Here is a 13,491-nt window from a genome sequence, read left to right as displayed (position 1 = left end):
TAAGGCATAGGCTCCAAGGGAAGGGCGGTCTCCCCATGCCTGCATGGAGAACAGTGGCTGAACCAGCAGGGACTTGGGAGCTGTACAAAGAACGCGAAGTTCTTGCCCTTCACCCTGGGACACAGGCAGCCTCAAGGGCAGAGCTCTGTTTCCCAGAAGAAAACGGGATCTCAGTATGAAGCAAGGATGTTGCAAGGATGTTCAGCTCTGGGCACAGCAGCACGAGACTGCATGTGGGCCCATGTGGAACGCCCTCTGGGGACTCCTGGACATACTCAAGGTATTGATTAGGAATCTGTCAGCAGACATCTTCGTTCTGAGCTCAGGGGGTAGGGAGCCTGGTGGTACCAGTGGGAAAACAGAAGGAATGACAACGAAGCAGAAAACACAAAGACTTGAACATCAGGAGAAAAGCCTGTTTTGAGTATGTCTAATTGCCAAACTACATGTGAGGTAAGCATTGCTATGAATCATCAGCACTATGTGGGCTGAGACCAACTAGTCACTATGGCCAAGAGCCTGAGACCTCACTTGACCAAGAAGGTTGTTCTTCAAGTGACATTTAACCCCAGGAGCCTCAGGAAGCCTGATGCAGCAGCTAGTGTGCCAGTGAGGGCCTGCTGGGCCACGTGAGGTACGGGGTGGGGCTGTAGGGCTGCTGCTGTTAATCCACTGCTGCATCCAAGCCCCCTTCCACTCCCTCCTCACTCCGGTCTCCTCGCCCCTAGAGCCTATGCTCCACACCGCAGCGCAGAGTGGCCTTTAAAGCTGCAAGAGACCATGGTGCTGTCCTTCCCCTCTCATTTATAAAGAAATCCAAACTTCCTCCCATGCCCAGTGGCCTCATAGGATCCACTGTGCCTGCTCCCCAGACTCATTCCCCAACTTTCTTTGTCTTGCGCACTTCCCTTCAGGGACCAAAGCTTTGTCCTAGACCTAGAACACTCTTAACTCATTTCATGCCCCAGGGCCTTTGTACTTGCTGCCAAGATATCCTTCTCCATATATTCTCACGTTTGTTCCATCTCTTCATTCAGGTCTCTGCTCAAATATTATGTCCCCAGAGAGCTCTTCCCTGCCCAGGTTCCCTAAAAGAGTGTCTATCCTGAGTGTTTAGGAGCGCACCTGCCATGTAGTGCACAAATATGTATGAAACAAAAGAATGAACAACTCCTTCCCTAACTATGGGGCAAACTTCGGAGCACTTAGCCCCCCTTTTGAAGACCTGGCTTTGGAAGCCAATAACATGCACTTCATGATTACAGAGTCCCCAAGCCTAACTAAATGGTCCTCTTCTGTTTGTCATCCTCACATCACCTGATACATGTCCCCATCCCATCCCAGCATTCATCAACACTGGTGACTTACTATCTATTTTTGTTGACTTAGGTTTGCTTCTCTCTGCCCACATGAGTATCGGCCTCCTGAGACAAGGGTTCTACCTGATTTGTCTATTGCTGTAACCCTAATGTCTGGCAAAGAACAGGTGTTCAGTAAATATTTGTTGGATATCCATCCAGCTAAGGCAGGATTTTCTTGCACCTACATTTTTTCGGTTAACATTTTTACCCCAGGGCCAAATCTTACATTTACTAAATTAATTAAATATCACTGCACTAGATTCAACTCCTCATTCTAGTCCACTGAGATCTTCGTGATCCTGATTCTGCCATTCAGCATAACACTGTCTTTGCCTGTCTGCAGAAACTTTATAAAGCTGCTACCCACATGGTTTTCAAGGCAGAGATGCCGGTGGTGGGCAAGCCCCTCCCACTGCTGGCCTCCTCGCTGTCCTTGCTGACCAAGTTGGGAGCATCAGGATACAGCCTCACCTCCCTCCTGTGCATGTGCAGCCTCCTCTACCCCACACCCACGAAGGAGGACTACAGAACAGACCACAAGCTCAAGAACAGGCTAGACCACATGTTGAATCCCACCTTCTCCACTTACTACTTTGTAAAATTTGGCAATGGTGATTCTCTTTGCCTCCTTGCATCTGGTACATAAGACAATAATTCCTGCCCCTAGAGTTGTTGTGAGGACGGAACACAGTAACAAAGTACCCAGTACCACACCAGGCATTTGACGAATGCATCATCTACGTGCATTTAAAAAACAAACAATTTGGAGGAAGAGGGAGGAGAGTGAAACCCAGATATTTCATTGAGTCTTTTCAAGCCAATGGAAAAAGAATCAGTACATCTACAAATTAGTTGCCAGTCAGAGTTCATGTGGACAGTTGCGGTCATTGTTTCACGTTCCCATTAAAGTCCCCATGCGTCCATGAACTTGAAGACACAGGACCGCAGGGCTTATACAGGGGGCAGCAGGGAGCTATGTAGGGACACAGGTAGCTACATGGACCCCAGATGGCAGAAGCAAGGCCCGTGGCTCCACACGCTCTCCACGCTACCTTCCTCACAGCACCGAAGCAGCATGTTCATCCAGCTGGCAGTTCTGCATCTACCTCACGTTCATTTAAATAATGGGGCAGACTGTAAAGTTGGGGAGATAATCATAAAAAGCTCAGGGAAAGTATGCAAACAGGAAACTCTACAAACTCAGAGGAGGCTGGGAGAACAAAGATAATCAAGAGCATTATCAACATGCCCCAGGTGTGCAGGCGCTGGGAGCCCAAGGGGAGGGGAGCACATTCCGGGAGGGGAGGGGGCAGCCCCCACCGCTCCACCCTGAATCCGGTACCCATTTTTATTTATGGACTTGCTCTCTCTCGAGCTCCTGAGAATCCCAGAAGATGAAGCTCAAGCGCATTTTAAGAGTGGAGGAGGGCTTCCCTGGTGGCGCAGTGGTTGAGAGTCTGCCTGCCGATGCAGGGGACACGGGTTCGTGCCCCGGTCCGGGAAGATCCCACATGCCGCGGAGCGGCTGGGCCCGTGAGCTATGGCCGCTGAGCCTGCGCGTCCGGAGCCTGTGCTCCACAACGGGAGAGGCCACAGCAGTGAGAGGCCCGCATACCGCAAAAAAAAAAAAAAAAAAAAGAGTGGAGGAAAGTGGAAGTTAGCTGTTTCCCATAATGTGTTATTCTCGACCCTGGTCCCTTAATACCCTCATCCTGATGAGACAGCCAGAGATGCATTAAAAATGATGCCAGCAACATCACCCCTCTGCTCAAAACCCTCAGTGGCTTTCCCCTCACTCAGAGTAAAGCCAAAGCCCCCGCCCAAGGCCTCCAAGGGTATCCCCTACCCCTCTGACTTCACTCTCTGCCTCCTTCTCTCACTCCCCCCGGCCACACGCTGCTTCTTACAGATCACTGGACACACGCGGGGCTCTCGTTTCAGGCCTTTGTTCACCCTCCCTCCCCTCTTCCAACCTCAGCTAGAAGCTCTCAGTCTCACGGAGCCTTTCTCTGTCTAGGCGACCCCCCTCCTCGACTCTCCCTCTGCCTGCTTTGCCTTGGTTGGCACTCATCACCTTCTGATATGGCTTATATCTTGCTTCCTTCTTTGATTTATAACCTCCGTCTCCTAACTATTGAGAGAATGTAAGCCAGTGACAACAGGGTTTTTTGTCTGTGTGTCCACTGATATCTCCCCAGTATTGTCAGCTTTACCTGGTATGAGGTAGGGGCTCAATCTAAATTTGTTGGATTAATTTTTTGTTAACTAAAGCTACACATCTTTATTTTGAGTCTTCCTTTCTCTTCCCCTTTTTCTATCTCATAGAGTTGCCAGGAAGTCCAAGGGAGCTAATTCTTTTTTTTTTAAGATTTTTTTTGATGTGGACCACTTATTTTTTAATAGATCTTTATTGGAGTATAATTGCTTCACAATATCGTGTTAGTTTCTGTTGCACAACAAAGCAAATCGGCCATATGTACACGCATGTCCCCATATCCCCTCCCTCTTGAGCCTCCCTCCCACCCTCCCTATCCCACCCCTCTAGGTCATTGACTTTGTTACAATATGGCTTCTGTTTCATGTTTTGGTTTTTTGGCCACAAGGCATGTAGGATCTTAGCTCCCTGACCAGGGATCAAACCCACACCTCCTGCACTGGAAGGCAAAGTCTTAACCACTGTACCACGAGGGAAGTCCCTAAGGGAACTAATTCTTGATGAAATTACTTACTGCATTGCACCTGGTACATGATACATACTTAACAAAGGTTGGATGCCCTAATTATTGGGCAAGTTTCACTTCGGTGTAAAGTGAGCTTTAGGATCAGAGCCTTCCTCATTGTGGCACCCAAGGAGAAACTGTGTAAAGATAGTGGTACAATTTGGCTTTATTCTCACAAGAAAGAAGGAACTCGGAGCAGGGTCCAGCCTGCTGGTGGAGCCCTCAGAGTCAGGCAGAAAGAGCTGGGATGGCAGAGGTGGAGAAGTCACAGAGAGGCTGGCTCACCCCACCCTTCAAACTATCCCAACAGCGATGCCGGCAGACACATGCATCTTGGTTACAGCTAACTATGGATGACTTTGCCCTCTGCCCCCCAGGGAAAATAAGTTCCATATCACCCAAGTAATCAAGGTTTCTGCTGTAGCCAAACAACAAGGATTGACATGGCCAATGAGTTGGGCCATATTGCCAAAGGGTGGCCAGTTGCAGGCCCTAAGAGCTGAGGACAACAGAGGCAGCCCGTAAGTGGACACCAGCCCCATTACCGACACCAGCATTATAAATAGAGTCTTAAGAAGCCACTGGGCCTCTTCTTGGATTGGCCCCCACCCACCCTTTCAGCCTCATCCAATGAGACTCTCACTCTCCTTGGAATGCCTCTATATCTGAGTCTGAGACACAACTTTCCATTCCTTCTCTTTCTCCCTCTGGTGAGTGTTACTTCCCGGCTTGCCTTCCAAGCACCTCCACTTACATCCTCCCGTGGCCCTGGGCACATCACTTCCCAGAAACAAGCCCATCTCCTCTCAACCTCATCATCCTCAGTTCATCACCACTCCTCTGTTTTCAGGCCCTCTGTCAAGGACAACAGTGGATTCCACCAGTCACACCCACAACACGCTCTCTAGGAGTCTGCAGGACTGGTGTCTGGCCTGGCCTGAGCGCTCCTGTAGAACTCAGCTCAAAAGCATCTCTCCAGAGAGGCCTCTGCCGACCACCGTGTCTGCAAAGCATCCCCTCTCCCCATCACTCTCTATCTGTATCCTCATGATCTTGCCAATCCTCAAAGTGTGGTCCCTGGATGAGGAGCAGCAGCATTGGCCAGGAAATTGTTAGAAATGCAGAGTCTCAGCCTCACCCTAGAACTGCTGAGTTAGAATCTGCATTTTAACAAGATTCCCTGTCACCCATATGCACATGAAAGTTTGAGAAGCACTGTTTAAAGCACTTCTCAAAGCCTGTAATTGTCTAATCTGTTTATTTAGTCATCACTTATCTCACTCCAAACTGAAAGGTAAGATCCATGAAGGCAGAGACATTGTCTATCCTATTTATCATTGTATTTCCAGTGTCTAGCAGCTGATACATGGTAAGTATCAAATAAATATGAAATAATAAATAAATGAATAAATGAATGACTGCACTTTCAAAGTTTCTTCAAACTCTAATGTTTGGTGATCAGTGGTTTACTCTTTCTAGTTCATTTCCGTCTTCCTATTGCCCAAATTGGGCTCACATGCCTCCATCAAGCACTTACTCAGCAACTTCTGGATAGGATATTCTATGCTGAGCCCTGAAAATAGTTAAAAGGTAGTATCTGCCCATAAAAATCATATAGTTTAAAAGATTCCGGGAATTCCCTGGCGGTCCATTGGTTAGGACCCCATACTTCCACTGCAGGGAGGACTGGTTCCATCTCTGGTTGGGGAACTAAGATCCCACAAGCCAGGTGGCATGGCCATAAAAGAAAAAAAAAAAGGTTCACCCACAAGAATCAACTTCAGTCTTTCATCTGATTACATCTCCAGTTTCTAATCCCCCATCTATCTGACAATAAGCAGTAGGTACATTTTTCCATCCTTGGTGGCCAAAAAAGCCTCCACTTTCTCTCCCCATGGGCTTGTATTTTTCTGACTGGATATCTGGATTTTTTTTTTTTTTTTTTTTTTTTTGCGGTACGTGGGCCTCTCACTGTTCTGGCCTCTCCCGTTGCGCAGCACAGGCTCCGGACGCGCAGGCCCCGCGGCCACGGCCCATGGGCCCAGCCGCTCTGCGGCATGTGGGATCCTCCCGGACCGGGTCATGAACCCGTGTCTCCTGCATCGGCAGGCAGACTCTCAACCACTGCGCCACCAGGGAAGCCCCGGATATCTGGATATTTTGTTCAAACTCATCATTGGAGCATTTCCTGCTCCTCCATTACCCATGAGCCTTTATCCAGTTACTGAACATATGGCATCCAGTCCTGCCTCCAGAAGAAAACGCCCCCATGACCACATATGCAATAGCCACCATGTTTCTCAGGAACTTCAGCCATCACACTTGAGTGTCCTCATTTACCCACTTTGCATGGCAGACTGCCTGCCTTCAAACTCTGGAGAGCTTTGTTTTATGTCTAACTTTAACCATAACTTCCTTGTTTTCCCTTAATTAATAGTTTTCTCCCCTGTGTCGAATATGCTCTTCTCCTTCCCTCCAAGGGGACTCCTCTTCATCCTTAGAGACTCAATTTGTAGTATAAGAAAATTTATTCCCACCAGTCATTACATCAACAATAAAGGAGAAAACTCTATGATCATATTAACACATGCTGAAAAGACATTTGATAAACTCTTGCAGCCACTTATAATACATACTCTAAGTAAAATAAGAATCAAAAGGAAACATTTAAATATGATAAATGCTTTTTAACACAAGTTACTAACAAATTTTAAAATAAGAAAAAAATTCCATAAAAATTGAACACTGGATAGAGATGCCTACCATCAATAATAAATCGGTCAGCATTGTCTAAATGGTTCTAACAATGCAATAAAATAAGAATATTAAATAATGGACCTAAAACCAGAAAAGAAGAGGTAAAACTCTCTTTTTTTGGCTGATGATTTGACTGCATATCTATAATGCCTACATAAGCTATTTTTTTAATTCTATAATTAACAAGAGTATTTGATAAGATTCAAGAGTATAAGAAGAATTTGAGGGGAAAACAGATCCTCTATATGCTAGCAATAAGTACCTAAAAATGGAAACAGTAAAAAAAAAAAAAATTATAATAGATGAAAAAATTAACAAGAGAGCCATAGGACCTATTATGAATAAAACTATAAAATCTTATTGGATGACATAAAAAAGATTTTGAACAAATGGAAATAGAAACTAGGTCCTTCATTAGGGAGATCTAATGTCATAAAAAAGTGTCAAAATTATACATATAAATATATAAAATTTAATGATACTCCTATTAAACATGAATAGCATTTTACTTTCCTTTTCCTTGAAGGTAAAATAATCTTCAGTTCATATAGATGAAAAAAATGCTTGAGAATACTAAAATTTATATATACATGTATAAAGACTAAAGATGGAGGATTTGCCTTACCAGACACCAACACACACTACAAACCACTCTAAACAAATCAATATAGTATTAGCATAAGAATAGAAAAATTAATCAGTGGAAAAGAATAGAGGATCAAAAAATAGATCCCAGTAAACCATTCAATGAGGAAAGAATGGCTTATTTAGCAAATGGCCATGCACAAATGGCTACTGAATTAAAAGAATGAAGTTGGACTATTATCTCATACCATATAAAAAAATAAATTTTCGTAGATATTAAAAAGTCTAGATATAAAATTTTATACAAAAAAAAAAAATCACAAGAAAATGTATATCTGTTTATAGTCTAGAGGTGGAAGATCTTCATACCCAAAAGGGGAACCCTATGTTTTAAAGGAAAAACAAAGCATTTATGTTCATTTTGTTCATTCTATATAAACATTAACTACAAACTATATACTATATCACTATAAGCCATAAAATATCTAAACATAGCTAAAAGTAACAAATTACAAGTTAACAGAGAAACCAAAGACTTGGAAAAATATTTTCAATTCAGATGACAAATAACAGGTTAATATCTATGCTATACAAAAAGACTGACAAAGAGAAACAATTCCACAGAAAAGATAAACAAAGGATATGAAGAGGTAATTCACAGAAGAGCAAACCCAAATTGCCAATAAACATAAGAAAATATATTCAAGCTCACTGGTAGTCAGAGAAATGCAAATTAAAGTACCAATGAGTTATTTCTCTATACTCCTGTCCCAGGCAAAAATTAAAAAGAGAGTTAAGACTTATTGCTGGTGGGGTTGATGGAAAAGTTCTCTCAGTTATTACTGGTATAAATGTGAAGAGTTTCTGAAAGCCATACGGATATATCTATTAATATTAAAAATACACATACCCTTCAACCCAGAAACCCCATTCCTCCTATTCTGCCCTACAAAAATAAAAGCTTCAGTATCTAAAGATAGATGTTCAAGGATATTTATTACAGCATTCTTCAGAGAGGAGAAAAATACTAAAAACAGGAAGTGTTCATCAGTAGCAGAATATGTATTAAATTATAGTATAATCATACCATGAAATATTATACTATGCAGACAAATAAATGAAAAATGAGATTTAGAACAATTGTTGAAATTAGAACAACCGTAGAGTACAAGATACAAGTAAGTATGCATAATATAATACCATGTTTTAATGAACAAAACATTTAAAAACAAATCCTATGTATATGTGTATCTATGTATAGATATAAGTAATTATGTAAGAATGGAGACATGTATAAAAAAATATGCAACAGGCTATTAGCCTGGGTTTATGATGTGGAGGGAGGGTCATTAGGGTAGAGTGGTGGCGCTGACTAAGGTAGAGTTGGAGAGAGAGATAGCAGAGCAAAGCCAGCCCAGAAGAAAAAAGACTACACTAATGACATCAACAAAGCAGTATGTATGACATGACTGTTTTGGGAAATGTGTGTTAGAAAATAAAAAAACTAGCACTTGATCAAATTTACTTCTTAGAGCTCCATCCCTGACAGAGTAACATTTATGGTATGATATTACTCAGTCAACACAGAGACAACCAACTCCCCTATAGTCTTGTATATGTTATGCACATGTTTGTATTTGTTTACTGGTATAAAGAGAAGGGTACGGAAGGCAGCATACACCTCAAGTGGGACAGGATGGGAGGACAAAGGGAAGGGAGTGTTGACTGGAGGGTAATGATTACCCTTTATAAATGTATCTAGTTGTATGTTCCTACTGACTTTCCGTTGTTAAATATTCAGGAATTTTGCAACATGGTTGTTAAACCTAGCCATTATTAAAAATTAAATTATACAAACTTTTAATTAAATAAATTATATTTTTAAAAGGTGATAAATAGACAATACTCAACATTTCTTAATCATTTTACTATTTTTACTATTACCTATGCTCTTGAGGCTATTTCCACGTATAGTATCAGTACGATAGAATTACCATGTTATGGGGTATGACTGCACATTTCTTGCCAGCTCCATGTATAGTGACATCACATCGGTAGCTTGAAATCAGCCACAGTGGGAGTATTTACACCACAAAAATTGGCAAACACTACAAGCCAGGGCTCAATTTATGGCTCTGATGATTATCTAAATTTACGAAATTGATGGAGAAAAGTGTTAATAACATAGATTAAACCTCAGAGTGCTACCAAGTCTGTTGGCCCAGAATCATATCCCTGCCCCTCCCTGGAATGGAAACCAACTGCTCTTATCTAAGTTTCAGGAGGAAGCTGCAAACAGAAAAACAAGAACTGATTAGAACCACCTAGGCCCAAGATGGCAGAAGATGTGACTTCCAGTAGACCTTGAACCTCATTATACACATACTGCAATACATTAGCATATGCTAAATGACACACCCACCAGCGCCATGACAGTTGACAACTGCCATAACAACAACCAAAAAAGCCCATACAAGAACTGAAAAGGAGTGTTGCCTCAGTTCTGGGTTCAAACCACACTCCTATTCTCTGAAAACTCATGAATATGCCTCCCTCTCTTTCCAATTTCCTCCTTTTTACCTCAACCCTCCTACATGTATGGTGAGTCAGTCCAAATTGAGTTGAGAAGCTGATTTGTGAACTAAGTTCCAGCTTCTCCATTCTTCGGCCATTGAATGAAGCTTCGGTTATTTCCACCTCAGCATTGATTTTGTTATGGGCTGTGTGAATCTGAGCAGAAAAAGACCCTTCCTGGCTGAGACAAGGCTGGGCTAGGACCCTGGCACGGGTCCAGGCCACCAATTTGGTAACAAAAGTGGGTGTATCTGTAGCTGTTATATTGTGAATAGCACAAAATATAGAGAAAATTATTCTTCAAGTTATCAAAAATTATCATCTGATTCAGCAAACATGTGTCTGACATCACTGAGGAACAAGTGAAGTTCTGACATGTTTCCATTGTTTCGCTTTTGGTCTTATATAACATTATAACATTACCTTATTTCTTTGTTAACATAAATGAAAACATTAATCAGCAGTCATGTAGAAGTATACTTGTTTGTTAACTACAACCATAGGCTGGCTAAGGATATAAGAGTTTGGCAAAAATCAGTGAAACCATTCTGTGAAAAATCAATTGGCCATATATATGAAATTTACAGTAAAGAATATTGTATATTTTATTGTTATTTGTAAATTGTATACTATACATTCCTTATATCATAACTCTCTTATAATAAGTATTTGTATATATGTACGTATGTATGTTTTATGTATATACATATTGTTTTTTCCCAGAAAACTATTTGTCAAACATTTACCAGCACACCACTAGTTGTATCACTTATCATAATAAGCATGTGCATTACAAAACGCATAAACAAAAGAAAAACATTAAATAATTAAATGACACCTCCTCAGGGAAGCCTTCACCGGTTCTCTCAGTTTCTCCCTGCTTAGTGTTCCCACAGTGTCCTTCAAGTACCCCTCTGTCAGGAGCAGTTGTCACGCTGCCCTGCAAAGCATGTGGTTCCTCTAAATATTCCCCTACCAACCTGTAAGTTCCTTGGACTGTGTCAAGTCTTCTCTCTCACACTGCCACCCTGCACAGAGTACCTGCCCAGTATGTGAATAAATCAATCAGCTGGAGAATCAGAATGAGGAAGGAGCACAGGACAAAGGCCCAGACCAGATTCAAACAGAGAAATGTGGTCAGGGATTCCTCAAAGTGCTTCCCTGGAACCCCAGGGTATCAGCCACAATTGAACCTCCTAAGACTTTTGACTATAATTCTGCAGCTGAGCTCTCTTTATGGATTCATTTTATCCACAAAATTCTCAGCTCTTGGATTGCGAATATGCACAAGGATGTTTGCACACTCTCTTTGTTTCTTCTATCTGCTTTCTTTTTTTAACTCTCATTTTCAGGGTCTAAAAGTTACTCTGTAAATGAAGATATAATCTCATATTCTTGACAGGAAAATGTCCTGGCCCCTAGTAGCATTTTCTTATCTCTTGTTGATGGGTAAACTAAAAAACTCAGCAGGAATGCTCATCTTGCCCTCTGAGAGTCTGGGTGCAGCAGCCAATCTGGATAACCGTGACAGGGAGTAGAGATAGGCTGAGAAATATATTCTTATAGTGAAAAAAATAAACGTCTTTATTTCTCCAAGTGAAGGTATTCCTCTCAGCATGGGGATGCAGAATTGCACAGGAACTTTGAGCATGGGGTTGTCAGACAGATCCGGCCTCAAATTAGCCATTGGCCTCAGGCAGTGTGATTGATCTTGGTGGACCCCAGCTTCCTCATCTATAAAATTGGGATTGTAATAGTACTATGCCATTCGTTCATTGTAAGGTTTAAATATGGGCTGTGAAATGAAAGCATTTGTGCACATGAAGACTTGTACACAGATGTTCAAAACAATTTTATGTGTAACAGTCAAACACTAGAAACAATCCAAATAGCCACCCATACGCGAATGGATAAACAAGTTGTGTTATATTCATACAATGGAATACTACTCAGCGACAGAAAGGAATAAACTCTATCAATACATCACAACATGGATGAATCTCAATGTATTTATATTAGGTAAAAGAAGCCAAACAACAACAAAAGAGTACATATTGTATGATTTCATTTGTATAACATTCTAGAAAATGCAAATTTAGTGACAGAAGGCTTATCGGTGGTTGTGTGGGGACAGAACTAGGGCCCAGGGGAAAAGAGAATTAGGGAAGGATTAGAAAGGGGCCTAAGGAAACTTTTTGGGATGATCGATATGTTCACTATTTGTGGTAATGGTTTCACGGGCGTTTTCATATGTCAAAATTTATCAAATTATACATTTAAATATGTGCAGTTTACTGAATGTCAATTTTAACTCAGTAAAGCAGTTAAAAACTACATGGGACAAGAGATGTAAAGTGCTTAGAGCAGTCTCTGGTATAGAGTAAAAGGTCAACAAATGGGGGCTCTTATGATGAAGATGGTGCTGAAGATGAAGAAGTTGGCAGTGACGATGACATTATTACTGCAGCTGTCACTCTTGGGAGGGAAGATTGCTTCTTGCTTATATCCTTGGAAGGTCCACACTCCTTTCTTTTCCTCCATTAATCACTTTGACCATCTAAGGCCCATAATAGTTCTCACTCCCTCAGGGGCCCCGAGAGTCTTCCCTTCTGTGACTGTCAATATCCTCTGTAGCTCAAAACCTTTCTCTTCACTGAACACCAAATGAAAGCCTTGATTTGAGTTCAAGCAGACATGGGTTGAAATTTGCTTTCTCACTTCCTAACTTGATCGAGACTCATCTTTCTCATCTATATACTGGGGATGGTAATAACAGAGATATAGTCGGCATGCTCAGAGGAGATAGTGTGAGTAAAGACCCGAGGCTCAGAGAATAAACATCCAATTACCCTTCTTTCCCTGAGTTCCAAAAAAATTGAGACGTGAGACGAGAGAGCTGCAGATGGAAGCTACCATAGCCCCCTTACTCCCAAACAAGCCTAAATTCAAGATGCCACTTAAGGTAAAAGCAAACCTGATTCTTAATCCTAAACCTCAAAATTTGACAGGTTTATTCACATAGTAATGGCAACACTGAACTCAGACAGCCACCCAATATGAGGACATGAACAGGGTATTTATGCCTGGAAAAGAACGGATGAATTATGCTTTCTGTGGGCAGCTCACTCCCAAGAGAGAAGAGGGGGTTTCTGAGCCAAGAATGTCAAGTTTACTATTCTTAAACTGTATAGCACATAAGTCTCTTCTCTCTCACCCTTCAATGGTGTGGAATGAGCAGAGCGGCAGAAAGAAGCCAGGGGTGTTACACTAGTGGAGTTTCCTCCAAGTGAAAGGAAACAACAGGAGTGAGGACTAAACATTCCCCCTTTAAAATACTATTTTCATGCATTATTTGATGAACAGGTGTACCACTTTCCCAACTACATTGTATTGTAATGGCTGAGCGCGCAGGAAACCTCAGTAAATACTCTGGTCATAAGTAATGAAGTCATCGTTTCGGAAGACAACGTGGGGAAAAGGACCTCCTCAGGGCA

Source organism: Pseudorca crassidens, chromosome 20 (assembly GCF_039906515.1).
Source record: "Pseudorca crassidens isolate mPseCra1 chromosome 20, mPseCra1.hap1, whole genome shotgun sequence".
NCBI lineage: Eukaryota > Metazoa > Chordata > Mammalia > Artiodactyla > Delphinidae > Pseudorca > Pseudorca crassidens.
The sequence above is the reverse complement of the archived record's forward strand: the minus strand, read 5'-3'. Positions refer to the sequence as shown.